The sequence below is a fragment of the Erinaceus europaeus genome, chromosome 13, assembly GCF_950295315.1.
Source record: "Erinaceus europaeus chromosome 13, mEriEur2.1, whole genome shotgun sequence".
In the NCBI taxonomy this organism is placed as follows: Eukaryota; Metazoa; Chordata; class Mammalia; order Eulipotyphla; family Erinaceidae; genus Erinaceus; species Erinaceus europaeus.
Window position 1 is genome coordinate 17653157 of NC_080174.1, and position 26679 is coordinate 17679835.

At 41.9% G+C, this 26679-nt stretch overlaps 1 long non-coding RNA gene and 1 pseudogene across 1 annotated transcript; both read left to right on the forward strand.

Annotated features, from left to right (window-relative positions):
• The first annotated feature begins 18049 nt into the window (after positions 1–18049).
• Positions 18050–19649, forward strand: LOC132542645 (large ribosomal subunit protein uL14-like; annotated as a pseudogene).
• Positions 19650–21767: 2118 nt separating this feature from the next.
• Positions 21768–26262, forward strand: LOC132542489 (uncharacterized). The gene is made up of 4 exons (XR_009553500.1): positions 21768–21858; positions 22259–22437; positions 23780–23840; positions 26166–26262. It is a non-coding gene; the product is annotated as an uncharacterized LOC132542489 (long non-coding RNA).
• Positions 26263–26679: the final 417 nt, after the last annotated feature.

Sequence of the window (26679 nt, forward strand, 5' to 3'; positions counted from 1 at the left end):
TCCCCACTGCTTCACACTCTCTTTTTGCTCTGCCCCCTCTCCTAGCCACATCCTGTTTTCCACCCTACCACTTCCGTCTTGGCAAGTATAAAATAATCTTCTTTTCTGATTAGAAACATTTGATTGCGTTCCCGCTCCGAAAGTCCCAGAGTCTCTCCTGCAACGCTAGCCCAGCACGAGTTCCTGATCCCTCTCCCGCGCAGCAGCCTAGGTTGGCTCCGGTTGAGTTCTCTCCAAACCAGAGAGCACATGCTCAGGAAGAAGCACCCTCAGACTATCCCAGCATGAACCCACCTTCTCTGACCCATCTTGGATGGAGCTAGAAGGAATTATGTTAAGTGAGCTAAGTCAGAAAGATAAAGATGAGTATGGGATGATACCACTCATAAACAGGAATTGAGAAAGAAGAACAGAAAGGGAAACTAAAAGCAGGATTTGACTAAATCTGGAGTAGGGTACCAAAGTAAAAACCCTGGAGTGAGGGCGAGGATGGATATTCAGCTTCCCAGGGTGGTGTGTGTGTGTGTGTGTGTGTGTGTGTAATGGGACACAGTCCTTTGGTGGTGGTAGTGGTGTTTATGTACACTCCTCTATTAATTTGTAGTCTTATTTAATTAATATGAGGAGAAAAATTGATTGTATGTCTCAAACTTTTTAAAGCACAGACTGAGTCTTTTTAATACATAGGCTGAGTCTTCAATATGTTGACTCTCTCAAAAGCGTAGACCAGGGAGAACAGAAGCAACCAGTGGCAAAGCTATATACAAATAATGTCAAAGGACATAAATTATGGTGACGTTGGGTATTATACAGCAAATCCTAACAAAGGGATTTTTCAAAGTTAACCCAATTACCAAATAATGTGATTATAACAATAACTATCTATTGTCTTCTTGAACCTTAAGACAGCAAGAACTTCACATTTCCACTATAGAGCCTGTATTTCCCCTGGTCCTGGAACCTTAGGGTGGGGCACACTTTCCTGCATGCTTCTTCTCTCAATTCATACCAAATAATATTGCATCTGCCGATCCCAACCTAATCAATGCAATGAGTACCACCTCAGCATGCTTCACTTCAGATTGTGTCCAGAGACTTCAGGTGTGGAGTGACAACCCTTCCACTTCATTACTCTGGTGAGACCTTTCCTTTCATAGTGTTTTCTAATTCCATTCCAGGTGGTTCACTTCCTAACAAAGTCCCAAAACCTAGATATAGACCAGGTCCCGTGAGATAGAGCATATGTTCACACGTATCCATAAACTAGGGCAAACTATATACTTGAAAGCATAAGTACATAATAGTCTGCAGTGAGTCACTATCAAGATCCTAATGAAATAGTATATACTTAGACTGAGATACCCTCCTCACTTACTTCATATTACAGTTCTCTCACTCACTTCAAAGCTAATCTTAGCAAAGCTAGGAATGCAAAAGCTGAATAAGGGCAAGAGGCTGGCATACTTTAATGATGACTCTTTAGTCACTATCAGGCCACCCCATCAGCTGGTGCCCTATTTGGGGAGTCCTGAGATTCCCAAACAGACATGATGGGCCCAGACCTCAAATAAATACCTCTCTCCATGGTTACTGGTCATCTCTATCAGGAACAACAAAGAAGATCCCTTTGTGGATCCCCCATAGGACCTTGCCCTCAACTTGGATCAACAATGGTAGAGAATGTTCCATCTTCTGAAGGGAGGATGGACAACATACTCTATGCTACACCTGAGGAAGATGGGTCGATATTGGGGCAGCTTGAATTTTCCTACTCTGGACCACAGAATGTGAGCTCAGATCTACAGGGATGCAGAGGTCACATAGGCTCCTAAGCTGAATATGGGCCCCAGACCAAATCAAATCGATGGGGTTTACAGTTAACATTATTTATACCCCATCCCCATATTAGGGAGCTACTCTCTTCCCTGATCCAGCTTTCTGTCCCTTTTCCAGCCATGACATCACCTCCCCAGACAATAACTTGGATCCATCTGCATATCAGATTTCAGGCTCAGAGGAGAAAAACAAACAAACTAGTATAGCTACTGGCACTTTGGAATATAACTAAAATATGCCTACTAGCTATCTACAAAGTGGAGGACCCCCCAACACTTCATTTGCACTATTCCAGCTTTTAGGTCCATGATTGCTCAACAATTTGTTTGGCTTTGTATGTTAACTCTCTTTTCAGCCACCAGGTTCCAGATGCTAGCATGATGCTGACCAGACTTCCCTGGACAGACAACCCCACCAATGTGTCCTGGAGCTCAGATTCCCGGGAGCCCCACCCTACTAGGGAAAGAGAGAGGCAGTCTGGGAGTAGGGATTGAGCAGTCAATGCCCATATTAAGTGGGGAAGCAATTACAGAAGCCAGACCTTCCACCTTCTGCATCCCACAATGACCTTGGTTCCATACTCCCAGAGGGATAAAAAATAGGAAAGCTATCAGGGGAGGGGATGGGATATGGAGATTGGGTGGTGGGAATTGTGTGGAGTTGTACCCCTGTTATCCTATGGTTTTGTTAATGTCTCCTTTTTAAAATAAATAAATAAAAATTTTTAAGAAAAGATATGTCACAGAAAAGCTAGAGAAACATGAACCATACATAACTCTTACTTCTGTCTGTATTCTTCTTTTATATTCTTGTTTTTTCCCAATGACCTTAATCTTGCGTCAGTTAAACACTATTATATATAATGTTCTCAGTGCCATTGCATTTTGCTAGGTGCTAAATGTTCTGCTTAGTGTAGAATAATAATGAGATACTGCTTATAAATTTAATGGAATGAATTGGGACAGTGTTTAAACAGAATACTGGAAAAATAATTTAAGAAAAGATTGGTGGCTGATTGGGTGGTGGCACACTTGGTTAATAGCACATATTACCATGTATAAGGACCTGGATTTAAGACCCCAGTCCTCATCTGCAGGAGGGATGTTCATTAATAGTGAAACAACATTCAAAAATCTCTCTTGACAGGCAGAGAGTATGGATTGACTTGCCAACAGCCATGTTCAGTGGGGAAGCAATTACAGAAGCCAGATTCTGCACCCCATAATGACCCTGGGTCCATACTGCCAGACAGATAAAGAATAGGAAAACTATCAGGGGATGGGATGGGATATGGAGTTCTGGTGGTGGGAATTGTATGGAATTGTACCCCTCTTATCCTATAGTCTTGTTAACAGTTCCATTTTATAAATAAAAAGGGAAGAAAATCTCTAATTTCTCTGTCTCTATCCTAAAAAGTAAATGAATAAAGTCAAATATTGACTGCTAGTGGTTGGTCTTCATAATTAACCAGCTGGGATTAGTTACTGATTATTATTTAAAGTGGTGTACATTAACCAATATAGTAATGATTTCTGATTGATCATTATCCTACTCATACAGGTAGGTATTTCTCCCATTTTCTGGTTTGAGTCTAGGAGTAATGAATAATTGCCAAGGACTGGGAAATTATTTATGGAAACCAGGCTTGAACCCTGTTCTGGTTGTACTGACCTTGTTTCATGAGTTCCAATGGTTTCATAAGACCTGCTGCGAAGCTGAAAAAGAAGATCAGAAGAGAAAACACAAGTAGAACCTAAATTGGAATTGACGTACTACATCAAAGTAAAAGACTCTGGAGTGGGTGGGGGGGAGAATACAGGTCCAAGAAGGATGACAGAGGACCTAGTGGGGGTTGTATTATTATATGGATAACTGAGAAATGTTATGCATGTACAAACTATTGTATTTACTGTTGAATGTAAAACATTAATTCCCCAATAAAGAAATTTTTAAAAAAAGACCTGCTGCAGGGACAGGTTTGATAAACTCCCAGAAATTAAATACGATGATGGAAAGTATTTGATGAAATGTGTTTGAATTTTAAAAATATTTATTTATTTATTTTCTTTTTTGCTGTCCTTGTTGTTTTTTATTGTTGTTGTAGTTGTTATAGTTATTGTTATTGATGTTGTCATTGTTAGATAGGACAGAGAAAAATGGAGAAAGGAGGGGAAGACGGAGGGGGAGAGAAAGAACTGCTGCAGGTCTCTCTTTCTCTCACTTTCTTTCCCTCTCTTTCTCTCCATATTTTTTTCTCCCCTGTCAGAAAAAGAAAGAAAAGAAGCCTAAAGGAAACTTGCTAAATATGGAAATGAAAAGAAAATGAAGTCAATATTATTGCCCATGAGGTAAGTAAACATTTTACAGACTGAGACTATGTATATGGGGTGAGCACATGGAGACAACTTTTCCATAGACTACTGCATGGTGAGTAAAGTAATTCAACACCTTTCTTTGGTGAATAAATTTGCAGTACTAATTTATATCAAAAGCAGGTGCTCTTGACATTAGTCATTTCAATTCTAGCAATTTATCCTATAGTATGTGTACTGGGATGTTCATTACATACTTACCTGTAAGCAAAACCTGTGGTGACATAGTATGCCGGTGACTGTGGATGGAAGTCCTGGCACAGTGCTGAAGTTAGCCTTGGTGACAGGTATGCAGTGATCTGTGCAGGTGCATGGTGGACTGTGTGTGGATCCAGTCTGTGCTGGTGTACAAGGGATTGTGGATAGACTGATTGTAGATAGGGCTGAATAGACTTAAAAGTACAGCCAGCCAGAAGTCGAGCTCTTTTTGTATGCTGCTGCTTCTCCTGGTCAGAAGCATCTCGACGGAGCCATGTATCTGCCATGGCTACTTCTCCTGGGAACTGAACACGTGTGACTCTGCTAGCTGGTAAACTTTTAGACCCCTCTACAGCCATGAGCAACCTTTACCTCAGCTGCTAATTGTTTATCTTTGGGACTAAACTATAGTCAGACTTTATGGACCTAGTGTACTCTTAACCGTTGATGATAAATGCTTGTTTTGCCTTTTACCTGTTTCACCCTAATAAACCTTGTATTGTTTAAACCAGTTCCAGCTCCCTGCTGTGAATGCTCTCACATGCCACAGCAGCCCCACAAGCCCCCTTTTAAGTTAAATTACAACAAAAACCAACAAAAGAAATCATGTGAGCATACATTTGGAAATAACTAGATAAAATATGATATATCCATTTTACAAAATTTCTTTTGGAAAGAAAGGCTTTTAAATACTGATATAAAGATGACAGGCTTAAATACTGATATAAAGATGACTATTGTTTTAGCACTCTATTTTTAAACTGTGGGGAAAGGGCCCACTGTCTGGGAAGTCCAAGCCACTGTTTCCATGAAAGTCTGAGAGGGTTGACCCTAAGCCCCCCTCTCTGAGGGGCAGTAGCCTGGTCCTCCTGACCTTGTGAACTTATGATGCATGGGCTTTTCTGGACAAGGCACCTTCCTGTACATGCTTCTCCATTCCCTTTTGAACAAGAGCCATGAATTACTGTGTATAGCCAACCGAAACCCACTGCAAATATCCTGGCTTTGTTCCACTGCCCCAATCCCTCTGCCTGGAGGTGCTTGTAATCCACCCTTAGAGAAAAAAGCCTATCTATGCATTGTGAGCTCATGACCGGATCCTATATGGTAACTTCCCAGCTAAGATCAAACATCTGACAGGTCATGATTTAAGTCTGCATTGTGTGTATGGCTTAATGATTATCTTAACCTCTCTCAAACCTTTTGGGTATATCTATCTGCTTATATCCCCCATAAATGAGTCAGCCATGAGGCTTCTCCTGGAGCTGGTTGTGTTTCCTCTCCGCACATGTCACCTTTGTCACCAGGGCCCCTTTAGGACCCCCAGGGACCCCGACACCACTGAACATGGGCGTTGACATGTTGATCCATACTCCTAGCCTGAGACTGGAATACTTTAATAATGGCTCTTTAGTCACTACCAGGCCACTTCCATTACCTAGGGTCCTAGTCGGGGAGTCCTGTGATTCCCACACAGACATGATGGGCCTAGATCTCTAACAGATCCCTCTCACCACTGTCACTGGTCATCTCTATCAGGAACAACGTAATGGACCCCTCTGTGTTCCCCTATTGGACCTGGTCCTCAGTGTGAATCAACAGTGGTAGGGAATGTTCCATTCTCCGAAGGTTGGATAGCATACTCTGCCTATCACCCGAGGATGATGGGTCCTGAAATTGGCGCAGCCTGGAATGTTCCTAGCCTTAACCTAGCCTTAACCACGGAATGTGAGCTCAGACCTACAGGGATGCAGAGGTTACATAGGCTCCTGTACTGACTATGGGCCCCAAATCAGATTGATAGGGTTTACAGTTATCAATATTTATATACTTTTACCATATTTGGAAGCTACTCTCTTCCCTGATTAGCCTTTCTGGTCCTTTTTCCAACTATGACACTATCCCCCCCAGACAAAACTTAGGTCACCTGCACATTAGATGTCAGGCACCAGCAAAAACTAGTTGCGTCATGGGCCCCTTAGGATAGACCTAAAATAGACTTACTAGCTTTTTCCAAAATGGAGACCCCAGATCTCCATCCATAATATTTTTGCCTTTAAGCTCGTGGTTAATCAACAATTTTCTCTTCTTTCTAACTTAACTCTTTTTCAGCCACCAGGTTCCAGATACTACCATGAGGCCAACCTGACTTCCCTGGGCAGATGGCCCCACCATGTGTCCTGGAGCCATACCTCCCCAGATCCCTGCCCCACTAGGAAAAGAGAGAGACAGGCTGGAATTATTGATCAACCTGCCAACGCTCATGCTCAGCAGGGAAGCAATTACAGAAACCAGACCTTCCACCTTCTGAACCCTACAATGACCCTGGGTCCATGCTCCCAGAGGGTTAAAGAATAGGAAAGCTAACAGGGGAGGGGATAGGATATGAAGTTCTGGTGGTGGGAATTGTGTGGAATTGTACCTTTCTTATCCTATGGCCTTGTCAGTGTTTCCATTTTATAAGTAAAAACTTAAAAAAAGAAGAATAGATGTTAAGTGGTCAGGTGGTGGTGCACCTGGTTAAGTGCATACATTATAGTATGTAAGGACCCCGGTTCAAGCCCCTGGTCCTCACCTGCAGGGGGAAAGCTTCAAGAGTGGTGAAGCAGGGCTGCAGCTGTCTGTCTCTTTCTATCTCTTCCTCCCCTCTCAATTTCTCTGTCTCTGTCCAATAATAAATAAATAAATATTAAAAATAATAGACATTAATATCAAATTCCTATAGTTCCAAGATGTGCGGTTACCTCTCATTAGTGTGTATCCAGTTGAAGTGCAATATGAACAGAAAAGTCAGTTATAGGGTGTAGATATTGCTTAGCTGTCACTGTAAATTAAAAGTCCGTGTTAGACACAGATGCCATCAATTCTTGAGACTATCACCTTAGGATAATTATGTTATTGTTACCTCCACATCTGGTTAGTTTTTAAATCTGGATCCTTAATTGTCACATAAAATATCTTCAGAAAACATTATCCTAGGCATAGTTGTAAAACAAAATAATTACTGATTCTGCCAGAAGATGCAAGCCACTCTGTAAACACTTCCAGTGAGAAACAGCAGAAATCGCCAAACATCTCAGAACAGACCACAGAATTTTCATAACAAAAAAAGGTGCTCTCTGATGTGTTATGGCTAGTTATTGCTTGTCTGGCTTTCAGAAAAATAAAAACTCACTTGACTTGAAATCAATTAAGGAAAACAAAACAAACGATAATAACCAAGACAGGAGATGGAGCCAGTGCCTTGTGCTTTGAGACTCTACTGTCAGTCTTAAAGATGCTACAATGTCACAGTCCTCTCCTTGGCTAATGAAGAACATAGGGTGCTCCTGATGATTTGTTCAGAAGTGGCTCAAAGGAATCGTTAGACCTTGTTTATGGAGAAGTCTTAGACCCAGAGTAACTGAGATTTGACAAACTGGCCCTTTGACCTTCAGTGCTGGAGGAGAGTGACATTCTCGCTTCTCGTGCGCTGCTTATGGTGTTAGGGGCTGGAGAGTTAGTTAATAATGTGGGTTTTTTTTCCTTCTCTTTCCTCCTCCCCTTCTCTCATAAATAAAAGAAAATAAATATTAAAAACATCCATTGCAATAGATTTAGGTCTTAAAATATGGGGAAAGAAGAGGGTGGGGAAGAAAGAAACTGGCTAGGTGGATTGCTCAGTGGTGCAACAACAGGAACTGCATACCAGACAACCTCAGTTTTTATTAATTCCATGAAAAAGTTGCTGCATTGCACTAAAATAAAAGACTCATGGGTGGATGGGTGGGGAGGGTTCGGTTCCTGGAACATAATGGTAGAGGACCCAGTGAGGGTTGTATTGTTATCCATAAAACTGGGAAATGTTATGCATGTACAAACTATTGTATTTACTGTTGAATATACAACATTAATTCCCCAATAAAGAAATTTAAAAAAAGACCTGCTGCAGGGACAGGTTTGATAAACACAAACTACTGTATTTATTGTCGAGTATAAAACAGTAATTCCCCAATTTAAAAAAATGACAAACATTTAAAAAAATTCTATGAAAAAAGGCTGTGTGTGTGTGTGTGTGTGTGTGTGTGTGTGTGTGTGTGTGTGTGTGTGTGTTTTCAGCCTGTATTTCAATAAGAAAGTATGCTCCAAAGCATTTTGGCGGTGGTGGCCAAAATGATCACTGCACCACAGTACTTTTCTTTTCATACTTGACTTTTATGCTTCACCAAATACTGTAGCTTTCTGATTTATGGTCAATTTCTTCGTTACAAGAAAATATCTTTACTTTTGTTAGTTAAAATTCATTATTTTGAAGTAACTAATTTATTTCACTGGAACAAGGTTTTGGGAGTCAGAGAACAGAAACACTCCCCTATGTCTGTGAGTTGAAATATTCCCTGCATGCACAGCTCTTCCTCCCCCGTGTTTCCCCAATGAGTTATTTCAAACACCTGGTTGGGAATTACTTTATGTCCTCATGATATTTCCTCCCCTATGACATTCTAAGTGAAGACAATGAGAGGGAAAGATAGGCTCCTTTTGGCTTCAGATCACACGATAGGACTTTCTTGACAAACAGATTAACCTAGTAAATGAAATAGTTCTCATAGTCTGAAGATAAAAAGTGAATGCAAATTATGCTTGTTGTGATTAAACTGTCTAACAAGTAAGACTTATATGGCTGATGAGTGTAGTGATTCCCCTAGCACAGTTTACTAGTTGATACGGTGAGAAGCAAGGAAGATAGATACATATCTTATATGTCTGGTTTCATCCTTTTCCTGTCCATCATTTGATTTTTATTTTTAAACACTTATTTTCATATTTTACCTTTTTTGCTTCCCTACAATCTTTCCTTTGGAACTTCCCAAGCAAAAGGCCTCACAATCTAGAAACTGAGCTGAGATAACTTTGGATATAGCTAAGATTATCAAGCTAAGATTATGACCTCTTGTTATTATTATTATTATTATATCCATAGCATGGAACTGGTGGCTTCTCTTTTCATTTTGATCACAGATCCAGCCAGTCATTTTCTTTTCAAGAATTAACAATATGGACATAGAGTGGAGACCATTTCAATAGTTGGCACTCAGTTCTTCTGGCATTAAATTCTCTTTTATTTCAAATATTTTATCACAAACTCATTGTATTTATTCAAGGGAGATGAAAAAGTACAATAATAATTATTATTTATTACTATTATATTATGCATATTTTTATTAGAGCTCAGTTCTGGGGTATGGTGATGAATATAGAGGATTGAATTTGGGACCTTTGGTATCTCAGGCATGAAAGTCTTTTGGCATAACCATGAAACTGTCTCCCTAGGCCCTTTCTTTTGTTTTAATCCTGGTGATTAAAATGAGTGAGAAACACAGACAGACCCCAACACAGTCATTATATGCAGTGCTCGGGATTAAAGCCAGAAACTCCTGCATGCAAAGTTGTTCTAGCTCTGAACCAGCTCCCTGACCCTAAATTCTACTTTTCTCTTAAAATTTTATCATTTGATATTATTTTTTAGTAATATTACATGCTGACTTCACACATATCAAGAAAGCATTCCTAAGTTATGTTAATGTGTATAGATTACATTACCGCTGAAGGTCTATTTCTCCAAGTTCCCATTCTATCTGCTCTCCTAGTCCTCATTAGCCCACCCTTCCCTTCTACCCTACTGGTAACCTCCAGTTGGTCTTACAGTTTAAAAGTTAATTTTGTTTGGCTTCATTCATTCATGTATTTGTTTAGCTTCTCTACATACCACACATGAATGAAAACTTACAGGGTTTATCTTTTCTTCATCTGACTTATTTTACTAGATATAATACCCTCTAGATCCAACTATGGTGTTTCAAATGGCAGGGTTTCATATTTTATAGTTGAATAATACTATTATTGTATAAACAGATCAAATCTTCTTTACCCAGTTCTCTGTCAAGGGCACTTGGGTTGTTTCCAGCTCTTGGTTATTGAGAATAATGCTGCAGTAAACACAATGGTACACATATATCTTTGAATTAGTGCTTATGTATTTGAGGGCTTGCTTTCATCTGACCTCACAGATTTATTGCTCTGGGCGGCACCTGTGCTTGCTTTCTCCTGCTGTCACCATTAGTTAAGGGTTCCCATATGGACAGATATTGCTGTTCAATGCAGGCACTGCAACCTGGTCATCAGGTGGTCAGAAGCTTTTGTGGAAACTCTTGAATGGTTTTCTGACGTGAACTCCCGGAGATAAGCATTCCTGGTCCCCACAACTTCCAAATCCCGGTTACCGCCCCAACTCCGCAGAAGGGATTGCTGGTTGTCTGCTCATTCTTCTAGCTGATATTGACCCTGTCAGAACTGTACGGATTCCCCACATCTAACGTGACCATGGGAAAAACTTGGAAAGAGGCTGTATATTTTAGAATGCGGATCTCCCCCTGGTGCTTGGAACCCCAAACTTTATAGGACACCTAGTATATGGCTGCTTTACCCAAGTGTGAGACATAGATTCAAGCCTGGCCTCTGCCACACAGAAGGGAGCTGTAGTGCTTTGCATCCTTTCCCTCTCTCTATCTCTGTGTCTCTCTGCAGAATTCAGCCTGGAGAGGTGAAAGCCCAGAGGTGGCGAGAAGCAAACGAACAAAAATCCTAGCGCGTGACATATGCTGAGCATGTAGAGGTGAAGAAGACTGACACAGACTCCACCAAAGTGTCTAGGTGGTTTTGCCTGGGAGGTTGGTTATGAGCGCTTTTTATTTTCCTGCTTTTACAGCATTTCTAAAGTGAAGACATTGCTTTTGCTATTAGAATAAATATTTTCCCTGGTTCTCAAGTTTTTATGGCGCTGGGGCTTTGGGAAGGTACAATTTCACTACTCCTGAGCTGACTTATTCATTTTTTTTTTTTTTTTTTAGATAGAGATATAGAGGGAAAAGGCAGAGAGAGAGAGAGAGAGAGAGAGAGAGAGAACCTGAAAGAGACCATAGAAATGAAGCTTCTTTCACTATGGTGGAGGTTGGATTGAATCTACATTGTGCATATGGCAAGGCAGCACACTATCCAAGAGAGCTATTTTGCCAGCATTTTTTCAGTCTTTTAATTTCAGATGTATCAAGTGAGATAGAAATACAGAGAGAAAGGGATAAACATAGCACCAGAGCTCTCCTCCCAGTGCTGTGATACCCCCCCCCACCGGGGTAATGGGCTTTGAATCTGTTTCTTATACATACTAGATAAAATATCTTACAGCACCCCCCCCCTTTTTAAGTGTCTAATGGGAAAGCTATAGTAGAAAGTGGTTAGACTGTCAATCCAACCACTTTATAAGTAGGAGATGTTTGCTCTCCCACTTTCTCTGCTGCTCACTCATGATCCAGGGTAGAGGACAACCTTTTCCTAGTTCACTGAATTTCATTTCTCCACCCTGTTTCTTGAATCTGTAACGTGTGCCTTGTGACTTTCCTTCCTTGATATGGATCAAAACTGTGCCATTAATCAAAAGAATCTCGGAGTTCACTTCCTCAGAGTGGTAGCTTGGCTGATCCCTTAAGTGTAGCTAGTTCCTTTTCTTTCAGCAGGTGATATAATTTGTGTATTCTTAATTTAATAAAGCTTCTAAAGACTCTCCCCCTGCCAAACATAGTTTGATATCCAGAATATAGAGCTAGCCATTCCTTAAATGTTGGTCAAGCCAAGCATAGCTCTGTGACTTTTTCATGTCTGGAATCTTCAGTTTATAACAGATTGCCTGGAGATTATTAGTGCTTGATAAAATTTTGCTGAATGAATAAATAATCTAGAAGCCACTTGAAAATTTATATTCTTCCAATCTCTTTATTTCTCTTATGAGACAAAGTCAATGATATTCCTTGTTATCTATCCATGAAAGACATAAGAAAGTAAGTCAAGTTCAGAATGTGCAGAAATTATTAGTGTTCATAAGGGAAAAGGCTTATGATCCTGACTCAAGTATTAATGACTACCACACATTACTGACTGCTATACTTAGACTAGCTGCGAAAGAGCTGTCTAAAATTAACATTTTCCATGAAATATTTTTTGACACTGGGCCTTTGCCAACAAAACCTGGAAACAGGGTAGTAAGGAGAATAGATCAGGATCTAGGTTAGGATCTTTGCTGCGATACACACACTTCCCTGGCCTATTTGGAGAAGACCAACTCCATTGCTTCTATGGAGAAAGGAATCAGTCATATAGCTTCTGACCTGGTGTGTCCAGTGTATGTGACTTGCTCAGTCAACTGCTTTCTTGTCCATCCCATCTACTTCCCATCAGCAAAGCTGAGAAGCCAGACGAGGAAGTGTAAGCCATGACCTCTTGTCCTTGGGTTTCCTAGGGATAGAGAAGGTCAGCTGTTTGAGACCCCTCTTTTATTTCATTTTAATTAAATGATTTTTGCTGTTTTAAGCAATATGGGAGAATGAATTCAAGGTCAAGGATGTGAAAAATGCCACTGTGTTGTTTTCAATGGGCTATGTTGTTTTCGCCGGGCTGGCTTCACGGGCGGGTAACAGACGACCAGGGACTCATGGTTGAGCTGTAGGCAGTATCTCTTTATTCATGCAGGATGCAGCACAATCTAAGCTGAGCTAAGTTAAACTCAAGTACCCTAAAACTCACAATGCTGTCTTTATATATACTTGCCAAGTAGGGTGGAAACAGGATGTGACATAGAGAGGGTAGAGAGAAAAGTGACTGGTGAAAATCAGAGTGTGACAAGGAGGGGGCGGAGCAGGCGAGAATCCTATCACTGAACCACCAATGCCCTGGAGTGATGGTGGTGCATGTTAACAGTGGTTATGTAAATAGAATGCAGTGGTCTTCTTCTTCTAGCGTTTGCCCTTCTTCCGTAGCAGGTCAACAGCATCAGGTTGAGCCTGATGTAAAGTTTCGAGACCTCCTTTGAATCTGGAGAGGTGGCAGTCGTTGACTATGTGGGTCATAGTCTGTCTGTAGCCGCAGGGGCAGTTCGGGTCGTCTCTGGCTCCCCAGCGATGGAACATAGCGGCGCACTGGCCATGGCCTGTTCTATAGCGATTGAGGAGAGCCCAATCATAACGTGCTAGGTCAAAGCCGGGTTGACGCTTGCAGGGGTCTGTGATGAGGTGTTTGTTCTTGACCTCAGCTGACTGCCAACTCTGTTTCCAAGAGTCTGGAACAGAGAAGTTCAGTGTAGGCGTAGGGGACCAGATTGGGTGACGAGACGTCAAGCATTGGACAGGGTGGGCGAAGATATCTGCGTATATTGGCAGGTCCTGTCGAGCGTAGACGTGGGAAATGAACTTAGATGATGCCACATCCCGACGAATATCTGGTGGGGCGATGTTGCTAAGAACTGGCAGCCATGGAACTGGGGTGGAACGGATGGTTCCAGAAATTATCCTCATGGAGGAATATAATTTGGAATCGACCAAGTGGACATGGGGGCTACGGAACCATCCTGGGGCACAGTATTCTGCAGTGGAATAGCATAATGTCAGAGATGATGATCGTAGTGTGGAAGCGCTCGCGCCCCATGAGGAGCTGGCCAGTCTTACAATGATGTTATTCCTCACTCCCACCTTTGCTGCAGTTTTTATGAGATGTTCGTGAAATGACAGAGTGCGATCGAGAGTAACGCCAAGATAGACTGGCTGGGCTTCATGCCGGATTCTCGTATCGCCAAGCTGCACGTTAAGCTCACGCGAGGCCGAGGCATGGTGTAGATGGAAAACAGATGATACCGTTTTTGCAGTGCTAGGGATTAGTCGCCATTTTTTACAGTAATCAGATATCAGAGACATGTCTTTCGTGAGTGTTTCCTCGAGGATGTCGAACTTGGATGCCTGAGTTGCACAGCAGATGTCATTGGCGTAGATGAACTTCCTTGAAGAAGTTTCTGGGAGGTCATTGATGTAAATATTAAATAGCGTAGGAGCCAGAACAGAGCCCTGGGGGAGGCCACTTGAGACAAGTCTCCATCTGCTAGACTTGTCACCCAGATGTACCCGGAATCTTCTGTTTTGGAGAAGAAACGATATAGTGTTGGCCACCCATGGAGGCAGGCATCTTGAGATCTTGACTAGGAGACCACGGTGCCAGACCGTGTCATAGGCTGCTGTGAGATCAACAAAGACATGCATTGGATGCATTGGATCGACCTTCCCGTGGTGCATCTTGTGAGTACTCATTCATTGGGAAAACTGACGATCCTTCCTAGCTGACTGAATCCACATGGATCCCAGTCACTTTCAAAGCCAGCAACAAGCAGCTCCTGCCAGCTTTCAAGCTGTTGGTCCTGCTCTTCGAGTCCTCCAACTTAATGTTGAGGGGCTGTCCTTTGCCAAACGCGTTCTTATTGGTCAATTGGCGATTCAGCATCAGGCAGATGTTATCTGCCTACAAGAAACACATATAGCAGTCGATGAAACTGCTCGATTCACCATCAGTGGATTCGATTTAATATGCTATAATCTCCATCCTAAACATGGCCAAGCCATCTACGCCAAATCGTGTCTTGCGGACTTTTACCATACGGCCTCTTTGACCTTCTACGACTCCATTACTATTGGAACTATTCAGCTCGTCAACGTATATAAGCCTCCCAGTGCCTCATGGGATAACGAGGTCCTTCCTAGCCCGAATCACCCAGCCGTTTACGTTGGAGACTTTAATAGTCATCACCAAGACTGGGGATATTCCTCCACTCGTGCTGACGGCTCTATCTTAGCCGACTGGGCTTCAGCGAATGACCTCTCCCTATTATACGATCCCAAACAGCCAGGCTCTTTTCACAGTGCTAGATGGAATAAAGACTTGTCACCCGACCTGTGCTGGATTAGCACAGTCAACGGCCAAGCCTTTCCCGCTATGAGACACGTTCTCAAGATCTTCCCGCACAGTCATCACCGCCCAGCTATCATCCACATTGGTCTCCAGCTCCCACTGATTCTGTGCTCGGAGAAACTAAGATGGAACTTTCAGAAAGCAAACTGGCATCTGTTCAGTGATCTTACCAACAAATCTATTCCTGCAATTCCAATTAACTCTATCCCCTCTGAAGATTCCTATAGGCGCTTCCGCCAAGCCATCTTCAAAGCAGCTTCCCAAGCGATTCCTTGTGGGAGACGTGCTAACTATACGCCTTGTCTTGATGCTGAATGCGAGGAACTACTAAAGCAGTATGATGAGTCGGGCGACCCAGATGTGGCTGACCATCTCATTGCCTCCCTGGATGCAGCACGCCAAGCCCGCTGGAAACAACTCACGGAAAGTCTGAACTTCACCCACTCAAGTAGGAAGGCCTGGAAGCTTCTTCACAGACTGGGTGCCGGTAGCCAACCCCCTCCCATCTCCCATCCTCCCGTATCTCCAGACTCAGTGGCCAGTCACCTAACTCAAGTTGGACGTGCTAAGATCGACCCAGTCTGGAAAAGAGAAATTTCCCATGAGTGGTCATCCCACTTCCGTTTATCTTGTCCATCTCCAAAAATCTCTCCCTTTACACTGTCTGAACTGGAAGACGCTTTGAAGAGGGTTAAACCGGGAACAGCTGCTGGCTATGATAACATCACCCCAGAACTCATTTTTAACCTGGGCCCCGTGGCAAAGAAGTGGCTTGCTTCATTCCTGTCCCACATCTTGGAATCTGAGTCTATGCCCAAAGTTTGGCATCGTGCGAAGATTATAGTGGTTTTGAAACCAAAGAAAGACCCAACACTGGCCGCCAGCTATAGACCAATTTCTCTCCTCTCTGTGTGTTACAAACTCCTTGAGAGGCTGCTTCTGTCACGTATTTCTCATCTTACAGAGAAATTCCTATCACCCGCCCAGGCTGGTTTCCGCCCAGGAAGATCTACCTGCGAACAAGCCCTGGCCCTCTCAACTTACATTGAAAATGAATTCCAGAAGAATGCAGTGGTTATTTAAATAGAATAGTGTTAAGCAGGGGGGATTTAAACCAAATGGTCTCATGCATACCAACACCACTGAGTAATCTAGATACATTTTCTTCAGAACTGAAAGAGGGAAGCAGAGATAGGAGAGAAGGAGAGATAGAGAGAGACAACATGGCACTGCACCACAATCCATGGAGCTCTGTTGGTACCAGCCACGGTGCTCCCATGTGGTACTGGAGATTACATCTAGGGTCTTGGGCATTATTGAAAGCCCATGCTCTACCTAATGAGCTGTGAGGACTTATCCAGTTGGAGTTGTAGACTTTCAGAGATGTGGACTAGACAAGCATATTCAAAAACTTCTTGTCAGATGACTTTCCACAAGATGAACTCAGGAAACATTAGTTTTTCTCTGTTGTCTGTAAGCATCGATGGAGGATGGAAGCCTGGGAGGAAAAATGGTGTCCTGCCATGGTTAGCTCCTTAAGGAATCAAGTTTCATTCCACTGATGAACCACATTCACCAGATCCATAATGATGTTCCCAGAATGGCTGTCAACCAGTGAGAACACACTCATCTCTAATCACCACCTTATATTCTTGGACATTTGGCTTTCTTTATACGTGACCTCCTGTTGCTGATTTGTTTTTGCCTTGGCTTTTTTTTCCTCAAGCTTGCAATTACATTGGCTCCTTTTTTAGTTTTTGACATTTGGTTCATTCTTTATTTGGTCAACGTGTTTTCAAAATGACCTTTCCCCTAGGGGTGATAATGACATGGGTGATGTGAAAAAAGAATTTGAACAGACCCAATGCATTGTTTATTCCCAAGACAGCCGTCACACATGTATAGTTACTTATCTCCTAGTGATAGGTTTATAAGTACACTAGTATGGTGTGTCCAGATCCCTGAGGTCCCAAGTTCAATCCCTGACATCACCATAAGCCAGAGCAGAGCAGTGCTCTGGTTTAAAAAAAAATGTAGACACTCAATCTTGTGATATAAGTCACCTGGGAGTGTGTCTGCTTTATCTTGTGTGCAATTCAGATTCAAATCAGGATTCCACTGCAAGAGGGAAGATTTGGTCTTTGGTGTTGTGGTATTGTTCTCTCTCCCACTTTACCTCCTCTCTCTCTCCCTTTCTCTCTCTCTCTCTCTCTCTCTCTCTCTTTCTCTCTGTTACCTGATAAAGTCAGTTAGGAGCAGTGAAACCCTGGTGATAAGTATATATATCCTCAGACCTCATTCCACACGTCATGAATTAGAAATTGAGAGCCACAATTAGGAATCTGTCTTCCCAACAGGCTCCCTGGAAAATTCTAATGTGTTGAAGATATCTGCCAACCTTTGTGTTGCCAGAGAGATTGTAGCATGACACTTCAGAATAACAGCCCCACTGGGGCTTTATAATAAAGGGCCCAGTGACTATAATCCATATCAAATGCAAGGATTACTGATCCTCAGAATCTTCTTACTTGGCTAGCAGTCTTGATTTTTATTGCCACAAAGAGTTTTTCTGATCTCTTCCTGTGACATAGCTTCTTTTTTATTTTTGGATAAGTTCTTATGTAGGCTAAGAAAAATGCAAATATAACTATCCAGAGCTACAAAGAAATGAAAGCAGAAGGTAATTCTATATTTTACAATAGTGTTTGCATTCCAAAACTATTGAGAGTATTATTATTTCACAGTAAACACATTTAATCCATAAAAATGGAATTCAGTTTAGTAAAATATAGAATCAGAAACCACTTTTTTCCATGTGTTCGTCTATGCACTTACAATATTGTTCTGGTCCTTTCTGTCTCTTTCTGACATTCAAGATATCGAAGTGAGGGTGTGGTGAGTCCTCTGGGGCCAAATTCTGGATTTCCTTGGGACTTCCAGTAGGGGCCATGGTCAACTGAGCTGTGAAAACAGAAGCCAAAAATTTCTATTTCATTTCTGTGAAGGGTATCAAGACTGAATAGGCTTCCTGCTGCTTGTGTAGGTGACATGGTGATGGCCATAGTCAAAACAGAGAAACCAGAGCTCAGAAAGAAGGACTGTGGGCCCCAGATCAAATCGATGGGATTTACAGTCAACAATATTTATACACTTTTCCCATATCTGGGAGCCACTCTCTTCCCTGATCCAGCTTTCTGGTCCTCTATCCAGGCATGACATCATCTTCCCAGACAATAACCTGGGTTCACCTGCATATCAGATGTCAGGCTCAGGCAAAAACTAGTAAAGTCATGGGCCCTTTAGAATACACCTAAAATAGACTGACTAGCTATTTCCATAACAGAGACCCCCCAAATCTTCAGCTGCAATATTCCAGCCTTTAGGTTCATGATTAATTAACAATTTGTTTGGTTTATATGTTATCTCTTTTTAGCCACCAGGTTTCAGATGTTACCATGATGCCAACCGGACTTCCCTGGACAGATGACCCCACCAATGTGTCCTGAAGCTCTGCTTCCTCAGAGCCCTGCCCCACTAGGGAAAGAGAGAGAGAGAGAGAGAGAGAGGCTGGGAGTATGGATCAACCTGTCAATGCCCATGTTCAGTAGAGAAGCAATTATAGAAGCCAGACCTTCCACCTTCTGCACCCTATAATCACTCTGGGTCCATACTCCCAGGAGGTTAAAGAATAGGAAAGCTATCAGGGGAGGGGATGGGATAATGGGATACAGAGTTCTGGTGGTGGGAATTGTACCCCTCTTATCCTATGGTGTTGTTAAAAATTCGGCGGCTCTAGCTGTCCGGGCTAGCTTCACGGGCGGGTAACAGAGACAACCAGAGACATACGGCTGGGCAGGGAAGCTGTATTTCTTTATTCAGGAACAACGATTCATAAACTAAACCAAACTAATCACCAAACAGAACTCTGCTGTCTCTTTGTGGCGGCGCAAGCACTCTCTCTTACTCTGCAACTCAGGAACCCTCTAACTCCCGAACTCTTGAACTCTGGAACTCTTCAACTCTCCAACTGTGGAACTCTCTAACTCAGGCAGGGTTCTTAGGGGCGGGGCCAAGCGGGCCCGCGAAACTAACTGGACTGATCCAATTCTCTTGGCTGGGGAGAACTACCCAATGTAAAGCATACAACACTATGGTCTTGTCAGTGTTTCCATTTTATAAATAAATAAATAAATAAAAGAAGGTACATTTAGCAGTGATAATTCGACAGTGAAAGTCACAACAGAGAAAAGACAGTGCATTTTTATATTTTGAAGACAATGCAGCTGTCATTGTAAACAATAAAGAGGAAATGACAGGTTCTGTCATCACAGTCCCAGTTGCAAAGAGTGTGCAGACATATGGCCCAGGATTACATCCAATGCTGGCAGTATTGCATGGTTCTTTGGGGTATTTGTGTATTTGTAAAAAAGAAAATAATAAAAGCTTATCTGTTCCCCCACCCAAAAAATAAATAAAATACTGTTCTGAAAAAAAAAAAATTTTTTAGTACCATTTTTTAGTACCACATAGATTATGAAAATAGAAATACCTCTTAATGTAGCTGGTTAGCAAATAGTATTAGGTCTTAGAGACCTTGGAAAAGACAGAGGAATCTTCTGTCCACTTGTTAACATCTAGCCATGTGAAGTTGTTCTCAGTTATGTCATAACATTGTATTCTGTGCTATAGATCATGGTGGTTGACTCACTGCTCTCTAATAACCCTGCTTGCTCTGTGCATTGGGGACATGTGATTTCTGAGGAATAGTCCAACTGCATTACTTGCACTCCCTTGGACCTAATACAAGTGAGGCTCAACTCAGTCTAAAGCCCTTCTTCATAAAACTCTGGACCTTTAAAAGGTCTTTCTTTTTCTCCCTTTCTACTTCCCTCCCTCACATCCTCATTCTCTAAAAATTAGACCCTAGGAACAAGTGACTCAGTGGTATTGCTCATGTAAGAGCTGCTGGCTTCTTCCTCTGGGAAGAGAGGGGTGGTGATGGGAGGGCAGGTTTAAGTCCTGGTGCTTGATAGTGGAAAAGTACTGAGGTTGGCAATGAGAGTGTCTTGCAGACATCTATCATGGACAGAGAATTTATACAACTATATTACAAACCATTAACCCCTCAATAAAATTACAAGATATATATATATATATATATATATATATACACACACACACACATATATATATATACACATATATATGTATATATATATTATCTATCGTGGATGGGGGAATGTGTAAGTGGCTAGAACATAGGACATATATCTGAGATGCCGAGTTCCTTTTTTAGTACTGCATATGCAGAAGTGATGCACTGGTCCTCTTTCTCTTCCTCTCTTTCTTTTCCATCAGTCAAGCAATCAATCAGCTAGCCAGCCAACCTACCAACCAACCAACTTTTGAAGTAAAATAAAAAAGCCTTAAGCAACAGGAAGCTCACCTCTGATCCTTCCTCTCCCCATGTTTACAGAGATGACCACCTTGTGGACAACTTGAACACACCTCACCCCTGCAGATCTGCTTTTACTTTGAGTTTGTATATTTCTGTCCTGGCAGGTATCCTGCTCTATAATCTTAACAGCAGTAGTAGCAGCAGGAGCAGCAGCCAGCAGAGAATAAATACATCTGCCTTTTGGCAGTTTACAGTTTCCACAGGGGAGAACAAAGGGGCTTTAGGTTTTGTTGTTCTGACATGTTGAGGATTTCACTAGTTGATCTAGTAATAAGTCTTAAATATTTAAATATTTTAGGGCTTTAAATCCATTTTATCCTTTCAGTTTTTTTTACTTTAATCGCATTATTCTGGATCTAATCTTTAAGAAACAAAGACTTTCTTGCTAATAACACTTGTTTCTACTTAGAAAAAGAGCTAACGCTATAACTATTAATTTATATTTATTGATTGATGACTTGATTACATTTTGAAAGAAACTCAAACACACGAGTGTAATTACTGTTAGCATGTCTGTAAGAACTTGCATTCATAGAATTGAAGTCTGTAAGTGAAATTAAAACATTTCATTTTTCCTCTTTAATCAACTTGAGTTCAGTCAGGCGAAGCGATAAAATGTAGATAGTTCAGGGTTACCCCAGAACTGGTGTTTTGAGGGTAACTGACTAGGGGTTGGGATGGTAAGGGGCAAGAAACACAAGAGAAAGGAGAAAGAAAGATAAGTCACAAAGATACGTAGGAAAAATACCACATGAGGATGGAGGCAGAAATGGGGTAATGGTAGCTGAGAAAGACAGTCTGCAGGCCTGGAAACCGGAATTTCCCTATCTTCACACCTGAACAACAGTAAAAGACAATTTCCATGCAATAAGCTAAAATACACATCTGGGAACTAGTGCGTCCAATCCCTGCAAGGCACCTAGGGAAACAGGTGATTGTGGTAGGGGAAGTTCTGAGGGATAGGAGGCCTGGAATCCCAAGTAGTTGATTCTATGGTCGGCCATTTTGTTTTGTTTATGATATCTGTTTCCTTATGAGTGGGGAAGAACAGTAAATGGCACTGCGGAGATAGTTGGTAGGGTTTTTAAAGAGCATAATGGGAAACACTTTATATTGTAGAAGGGACTTCAGAAAGGTAACCACACCTGGAATACAGAAGCCCAATAGGAAAGACAGGTAATCTCAGTGGACCAATAGGAAGTTAACTCCAGGGGTTACTAGAATTAGGAATAGAAGAGAGGGGAGAGCACATGGAGGAGTCATTTCTCTTCATGGCCCTAATGCAGCTGTCACATGAGCTACCCTGCACCTTAATTCTGTTTCTGCCCCACTCTCTTCCACTTCACTTCTTTCAAAGAAAAGTTTACACTCTGCATACCTGATCTCAGAGTCATTTGGGATTCTTCTAAAGTGACTTTTCTTGGGAGGGAACTAGCTCTAGGTCCTTCTCTCAGACCCAGGGTTGGTCCTCCCACAGCCATTCACATAATGAGACAGAAAGGAAGAGTAGCTACAGGCAGAAAGAGGGGCCCTAGGCAGAAGGTCAAGAGTGTTTTTGTTCCCATGTCATCAAAAGACACCATGCTTGAGAAGTTCCAGTGGGTCAAACAGATAATACTCAGGACACTGCAGAAGTTGCAACCCACTCAGGTGTGCAGAGGACAAAATTTCCAAGCAACAATCAGAAGGAGCATATCAGAAGCTGACTACGCAATTATCGATGCAACCTGTGAAACCTCCATCTCCCTTGAATAGGTAACAGAGCTCCTTATAAAGACCTCAGTCTGCCCAGTGTGGGCACCTCACTCAAGGACCACTTGCTGTTTCTTTGCTGGAGCACCCCTTCACCTTCCCCTCTATCTCTCCCTTCCAGAAGAGATTCTCTACTTCTATTAAACTTTCCCTGTCAAAATTCATTGTCTCCTCTCTCCTTTCCCATTCCTCGAATTTGGTGACTGACACTAACTCTTGGGTTCGTAGATCACAAGAACCTGAGAAACTGGGAATAATAAAATGCCCCCCTCCCAGCAATACTCTAGTTAAATGATCTCCACCTCTGTGGCTTTGAGTTTTCAAGCCCAGTTTACAACAAAGAAAACAATGAAATAATTTACATATAGACATAGGATGGTCTTGTGTAGAAGAGATCTGAAACACTGACCAAAAAGAACTTGAGGGGATAGATATGGGGTGAAATGCCAATAAAATGAACCTGGGGGGTAAATTGGGGATGAAATAACTGCCCTCTTACCACATAATACACTACCTGTTTTTTTTTCTTTTCTTTTCTTTTTTTTTTTTTTTGCCTCTAGGGTTATTGCTGGGACTCAGTGCCAGCACTATGAATCCACTGCTCCTGGAGGCCATTTTTCCCATTTTGTTGCCCTTGTTATTGTTGTTGGATAGGACAGAGAGAAATGGAAAGAGGAGGAGAAGACAGAGAGGAGGAGAGAAAGATACCTGTAGACCTGCTTCACTGCTTGCGAAGCAACCGCCCTGCAGGTGGGGAGCTGGGGGCCAAACCAGGATCCTTATGCAGGTCTTTGTGCTTTGCACCAAGTGTGCTTAACCCGCTGTGCTACTGCCCACCCACCCCCCATTTTTTTTTAAAATAAATTATTTTCTACTTTTAAGAAAATAATTTTCCTAGCAGAAGTGAAGTTATGGGGCTCTGAAAGGACAATGGGTAGGTAAACTCAGAGATGCCTTTTGTATTTTGGCACTCTTCCTACACATTGATAAACCAAGGACTGTCAGTGATTATTGGCATAAGGAAATAGGGAGGTCATCAGTACTTTGAGACTAAGCAAAAGATGTTCCCTTTTTTCTAGAAGAGTTTACTTTAGACAACTGTATTTATTATTTACCAGTGCTCTTCTCTTCTCTGGCTTTTGGTAAGGCCAAGGGGATTGAACCTGAGACCTTAGAGTCTCAGGAATGAAAATATTTTTGATATCTTTTAGGCTATCTCCCCAGCTCTATTTAAAAAAAATTCAAATTATAAGTCCTTGTTTCTTTGAACTGTATGTAAATGGCTTTAAAGGGCAATTAATTCACTCAACAACTTTTTGTTCCCTACTGAATTGTCTTTCTCTAGCGTCAAGAGCCATATCTTTGAAAGGCAGTGTCCAAGACTTCTAGTTTGGGGACTGGGGAAGGTAGGAGCCTCATCTCAGCAGGCAACTACTTTTTTATTGATTTAATAATGATTGATAATACCATAGGATAAGAGGGATACAATTCCACACAATTCCCTCCACCAGAGTCACATATCCCACTCCCTCCATTAGAAGCTTTCCTATTGTTTATTCTTCTAGGAGTATGGACCCAGGATCATTATGGGGTGCTGAAGGTGGAAGGTCTGTCTTCTGTAATTGTTTCTTTGTTAGATATGGGCATTGGCAGGTCAATCCATACTCCCAGCCTGTTTCTATCTTTTCCACCTCTGGGGAGGTGGGATACCAGGACACATTGGTGAGGTCATCTGCCTAGGGAAGTCAGGTTGGTGTCATGGTAGCATCTGCAACTTAGTGGCTGAAAGAGCATTAATATAGAAAGCAGAACAAATTGTTTGATAGTCAGGAACATAAGGGTAAGAATAGATCAGATGAGATTTGGGGTCTCCATTTTGGAAAAAGCTGACAGTCTTTTTTAGGTATATTCCAAGGGTTCCATGACTTTACTAATTTTAGGCAACCATTTTTCAAAGGCACCTCTTGTCAGAAAGAGATAACCCAACAGTGTACATTTTCTCTAGAGGAAGCCTGTTAGCAAATACAGATGGTATCCCCAGTTACCAGGTGAAGTTGGGATGAACTATGAATGACAAATGGCACTGTCATGCCCTCTTTCTTGAGTACACAAGCTTACTTATTTGAAAATGTATATGAAGAGTGAGTTGTATTTACTTGGCTGTATCAGAGGATAAACTTTCTGCTTTTGAAATCTCTTATTGGATCATCTGTGAAACACACGACTGACTTTCTGATTTAATACTTAGTCACAAATAAAACTATTGGTCATATGCCTTTGAGGAGAGCTTTTCTGGATTGGGAGAAGATTTTATTTAAAAGATAATTATTTGTGGGCTGGAGAAAATAGTACACCTCCTTTGACATGCATGTGACCCCAGTTAAAGACCAATTCCCATGGCATTGGAGGAGGTTTTGGAAATGTGGTGTTTTTTCCCTGTCTCTCAGCATCGCTTTGTCTCTGTCTGAAAAGTGGTATCTAAAGAGAGGTGAAGTAGTGGCAATGACAAAATAAAATTAAAAAGATTTATATATTTGTCAATGATACAGAGAGGAAGAGAGAGAGCCAGTGCTGGGGGTGGCTCTGGTTAAGCACACACACTACAGTGTGCAAGGACCTAGGTTTAAGCCCCTGGTTCCCACTCGCAGAGGAAAAGCATTGACACTGTTAAAGCAAGTCCACAGGTATTTTTCTCTCTCCTTCTCTATCTCTTCCTTCCCTCTCAATTTCTGGCTGTCTCTATCTAATAAAAACATAAAGATAATTTTTAAAAAATCAAAAAAAGGAAAAAAAGAGAACCAGGGAATCAGTTTAACACACATCATGTTAGTAATGGAAACTGGGACCTCACACTTGGAATTCCTGCTCTCTACCACTGTGTCCAGAAGAGTTTTTCCCTGGGTCTAGAAGAGGGTAAATTTTTCCAATATCTGTAGCCATGTAAAACTAAGAAGAGGCAAAGGTAGATCCATGCCAGAGACTTTAGAGGTTCAAATGAAGCATCACTCTGCTTAAATGTTGATCTTCCTGTTTCCAGAATCATGATATAATACATTTCAGTGTCTTAAGCCCTCTGGTTCATATTTTTATTTAACAAGATTCCTGTAACATGCACACTGCAAAATAAAATTTTAAAAAACAGGCATGCACACTGCATTTCAGGACTCACAGGACATCTCGGACCCATGAAGTCCCTCAGGAGTGAGATCTGGAGAACTTATCTGTCATCTGAAGGATATATCCCTTGTCCTAGAGTTTGAGTAGACCACAGCATCTCACCTATGTTCCAAAGAACAGACTGGGACTAACACACCACTTGTTTCTTTATTATTATTATTATTTTAGCTTTAATTAAAAAAATGTATTTATAGAAAGGAGACATTGACAAAAATATCGAATAAGAGAGATACAACTCCACATAATTCCCACCATCAGAACTCCACATCTCATCCCCTCTCCTGATAGCTTTCCTATTCTTTATCCCTCTGGGAGTATGGACCCAGGGTTATTATGCGATGCAGAAGGTGGAAGGTCTGGCTTCTGTACTTGCTTTCTGTTGGTATGCTTCCAGTTCTGCTTCTGGGATCTCTTCTGTTACATTGCTTGAAGTTGTGGTCTATTTACATGATCATTCTGTTAAATTGGTTTGGTCTCACTCCCCCCGCTTCTGAGAGATTTGGTTTAGCCCTTGCTAGTTTGCTCTTCTTCCTTCTCCCCGCCCCCTACCCTAGGTACTTCCTGAGTTCCTGACGCTGCCTCAGGAGGAGAAAGATGGAGGGACACATTGTGTGGTGGTTAGGTTGTTTGCCCTCTCCTGAATAAAGATAAAACTGCATTCTCAGCTCAGCCACGAGTTTCTGGTCATCTGTTACCCACCCGTGAAGCCAGCCCGGAGAAAATGACAGCTTTCCAGCTGAACATGGGCATTGAAAGGTTGATCCATACTCCCAGCCTATCTCTCTCTTTCCCTGGTGGGGCAGGGCTCTGGGGAATCTGAGCTCCAGGACACAATGGTGAGGTCGTCTGTCCAGGGAAGTCTGGCTGGCATCATGGTAGCATCTGGAACCTGGAGACTGAAAAGAGAGTTAACATATAAAGCCAAACAAGTTGTTGACTAATCATGAACCTAAAGGCTGGAATAGTGCAGATGAAGAGTTGGGGGGGGGGGTCTCTGTTTTATAGATAGTTAGTAGGCATATTTTAGTTATATTCCAAAGGGCCTGTGAATATATCAGTTTTTTTTTT